The 4389-nt window shown below is 24.3% G+C and overlaps 1 pseudogene; it reads left to right on the forward strand.

The window, feature by feature from the left end:
• Nucleotides 1-1198: 1198 nt before the first annotated feature.
• Nucleotides 1199-1373, forward strand: LOC147066672 (small nucleolar RNA U3; annotated as a pseudogene).
• Nucleotides 1374-4389: the final 3016 nt, after the last annotated feature.

Genomic DNA, 4389 nt, shown 5'->3' on the forward strand with positions numbered 1-4389 from the left:
AAAAATGTTTTTTAATGTTTATTAGTCTAAAAATTAAAAAAATGATATACATATTTACAATCAAATAAAGTATTAAGATCATTTCCATCCAATTAGAAAATTCACAAAGTCGACTTGGTGCTGAGCAACTCAAATATCAGATGACTTTCTATTTAATTCAAACGATAGACAGTCGAATTCTTATCATGCAAGGCGTTGTTAAATTAACAAGATGACTGTTAATGCAGCCTTCATCCAAGGCATACAAAAAACACCAATAGGTGGACCCACGGCAAAATAAAGTTACCATCTTTTAAGATTACATTTGATTATGGCATTGAAACAACTTGAATCGATTCCCGAATACAAATGCATGTAATCGAAGCAACTATTGGTATGATAGGATATTTCCTTAAGCTTTTAACCAATTGGTGCGGTTGAATCAAAACACTTGGACTTTTTAAAATTCATATTCGGCTCATATTGTGATTTTATTACAATTTTTGTAAAACTTCAAGTAAATTTATAAGTCACAGAAAATCTCATACACTAATTTTTTATTTAATGAAATATTTTTGAATATTTTGTTTTCGAATCATCGTTTATTCATATTTTAGTGATTGTTTGTGTTTTGATTGCGATAAAAGTGATGATAAAACACCGCAAATTTATATTTTAAAAGGTCGAGGATGCTGACTACAAAATAAAATAGAAAATATTTATGTTTTTTTTATTGATATTCAAAAACACATTCTAATTTATTACTTTTTATATATTAGACATAAAAAAAACTATATTTGAAAGATAGGTATAGCTTGAAACTTATGTTTCACTGTAGAAATTTTGACATTGACCAACCGCGTCAAAATCCCTACCAATCTTAAATGTATTTTTATGTTCAAAATTTTTGACTATTATCATAGGTTAACTTTTCGTGTGCTTTATTTATTAATTTCAAAAACGAATCTTACATAAATGATATAATTCCCTTACTATGAATATAAAATTTATTTTTATTATATGAATACAGATACTTTAAAAGGTTTATGTATGATAAATAGTATTTAAATTAATATATTACAAAGCCTTCAACTAGCTTTAATTTTACTATTACTAAAATTCATTTCATAGTGCTATATATTTTTCCGGAAATTTCTTAATTATATTTGGAACCATATTTTAAAAATCTATAAATATATTTAATTATTTAACCCTCATGTAGTCTTTACTATTCAGAATCTTTTGTTTAGTAAATTCACATCAGCAAAATCTATGATTTTTGCCACACACGTCTAGAATGATGAACAGTGACAGATGTATTGAACAGAAACCGAGATTTATTCTCTTAATGATTGTTCGGTCGTTTGACTACATACTGCTGTGTTCTGACTAGTCTCTTTAATTAATTTTTTGGAATTTATTTTGATGATCACGCACAATACATCTCATTAAGTAGTATTAGTCTTTCATATATAATCTGTTAACCGCCAAAATTACGTGATTTCACTGAATATTCATTTTACTATGTTTTGTAAATTTAATAAGTGCTGTCCTTCATTGAATCTTAAAGCACTTTAGAATATTATCTTTACCAAATCAATGATTAATATCATCTTACCATTGATTATTATAATCACCTTCATGAAGAGGCTTAAATCTCATGAAAATTTATTTCTTAGTTTATCTCCATTGATTTAATAAATCTGAATAAAGTGTTGGAAATCAAAAGATTCAACCTCATGTTTCTTTGTTGGCTTACATAAATCATAAAAAGTCTATATTTTTGAGTATTATCGTCCATTCAAAGCATAATTATTAAAATACATTCTAGATTTTGATGACCTTTACTTAAATTTCAATTTTTTTTTAGCTCCCAAATAAATAAAATTCTATTTAAAAATTGTTTTAATGTCATTCGATATCCAGTAAATTGTTTATTTAATTGTAATATTCTAAATGCTTTCAAGATAAAAATCTGTATATTAAATCCCCATTTTGAATGGTTAAAAGGACATTTAAGTTAGATTTTTTTGAGATTGAAATTCTATACGGTAACTTGCACTCCAAAATAATAAACTGTATCACCAAAAGCAACAAGAAAATAGTTAGCTATAACCAAATGATGAAATATTTTGAAAGTAATAATTTTATAAAAGAAGGAATATTGTTTGTTTGCAATAATGATACACATCACCAAATCATATTCCAGCATTTACCATTGTTTTGTGACTATTTTAAAATACCACTTCTTTCTCTGAAAAAAGGAAGTAAACCCGAATTGGAAACTAAAATTGGAATTAAAAATATACTTCTTGTTTTTATTCCTAAAGATGATTTGCAGTATGAAAAGGTATCTATAATATCAAAGGCAAACATTTGAGTATATTATTTAAAGTTAACGTTGGCAAATAAAATTAATATTTCGTATAAATTTTTACATCCAATTCCTACTATTGCAAGACTATGTTTTTGTTTTATTACGAGTATAGAACTATTTTTAACCACAGAAAATAATCTATGCCCAATTTTTTTGTTAGCTATTTCTTACGATATTAAACGAAAATTAGAACCTAGAGCATAGTATTATATAATTCACGTAAAAAAATTACTTCTTATAACGCTCTTTTTAATGGAGAAAAATAAATGTTTGAAACAGCTATAATAAACAAATTCAATTTTTATACACTTATGCGTTATCATTAGTATCTATTGCGACATAGCATGGCTTTTCGTATTTACTAAATAATTTGCTTCACATGTCAGAATCGGTTTTTATATATAGATCAAAGTTAATTATAATGAACAGATAAAATTTGTTTCCATGACACCGATACGATTAAAGATATCCAAAAGATGCAATATACTATATATTAAATTATATATTAATTGTGATACTTAACGTCTAAAATTAATATATGGAAATAATTATAGAGCTAAAAAAAGTAAAATTTCTATTATAATTAAATAAATCTTTTTTAGAATGTTACAAAATAATATAAGTCGTATAATAACGAATTAGTACTGCCAACCGAAGCGGAAACATACGCACAAACAATAGGAGAGGAAGGCACATAACTAATAATTATAAAGATAAGAAGAAGCATCGAAAAAGATTGTAAATATGATGAGGTTGAAAGAATACACAAGCAAATTTGTCTATAATGAAATCCAAATTTTTGTTTGAACAACTATAAAAATGACAAATTCTGAATTCTAATTAACCTATAAATAAAACACAGTTTTTAGCATGTATCGAAGAGGATATAGCCAAGAGTATAGATATGATCTTCCTAAGAGAAAACAATCACATTATGCTTGACAGGAAATTATAAAATTAAAATACCGTAATATATTAATAAATAAAACACCTTTTATAATGCAAAAAATTATAAATCTCCTAATATTTTTATGTAATTATCCAATATTTATTTTTTTAAAGCAGCAGAACCTTAATGCATTATTTATATACTGAATTGAACGATGTTTTATAAAAATAAAAATTAGAATATTTATTCGAAAAAAAGTAGAAGCAATCATTATGATTAAACTCTTTTATATTAATGATTTTAAATTATCTATCTGAGATGAAAAATACCCAATTATTTCGATTACACAATAATTTTTAGAATATTTAAACTAAAAAAATTATATAGAATCTTTAGAGAATTTTCTTTATGAGTGCAGTTTTGGTAATTTTTGTTTAAAAGGCTATTGTTGCACCATATAAATTTTTAAAAAATTTTATGTATCCCTATACTTTTATTTCAATCAAAAATATAAACATATTGTTTGCCAATAAATTATCGGCCAACAACCCCCATGTATCATTACGCAATAAAAATTTATAAATACATTAAAGAGCATAAAAATGGTTTTAGTTTCATTGTAAAAACGATTTGTAATATTTTTATCATCCCAAGAAAAAATTTAAAAAGAACATAAATTTTTATTTTTTTTCTTCAAGGGTTAAAATCCAGTAAAAAATATATATTATTTATTGATATAGGAAGCTCACTTTAGTTTCTCTAAAACATAAAGAAATGTGGAATGTACTTATATTCATTATTTATATATTGTATTTATTTCTTTAAAATATTTTTTTTAAATATAACCTTCTCACATGCCATTCGGTATACTCTAGACGTATAAAAAAGATAATTTTATATGCAAATATAAGATATGTCGCGACTTTAATTCAGATTCGATTGAATTGTGTATAAAAATAAACATTAATCAATCTAAAGAATATGAGACATAAATTCTCTTACCACAAATTTTATATAATCAAAAATCATGACCAAATTAAAGCTCTATTTATAACTTAAAGAGATTTCATAATTTATTTATCTAAATTTACAATATTTTAAGATATCTAAAATTTTATAATAAATCTATCAGACGCCTTGGTAG

This window comes from Rhyacophila brunnea, unplaced genomic scaffold, assembly GCF_057557595.1.
Source record: "Rhyacophila brunnea isolate RB1 unplaced genomic scaffold, BYU_Rbru_1.0 scaffold_41, whole genome shotgun sequence".
NCBI lineage: Eukaryota > Metazoa > Arthropoda > Insecta > Trichoptera > Rhyacophilidae > Rhyacophila > Rhyacophila brunnea.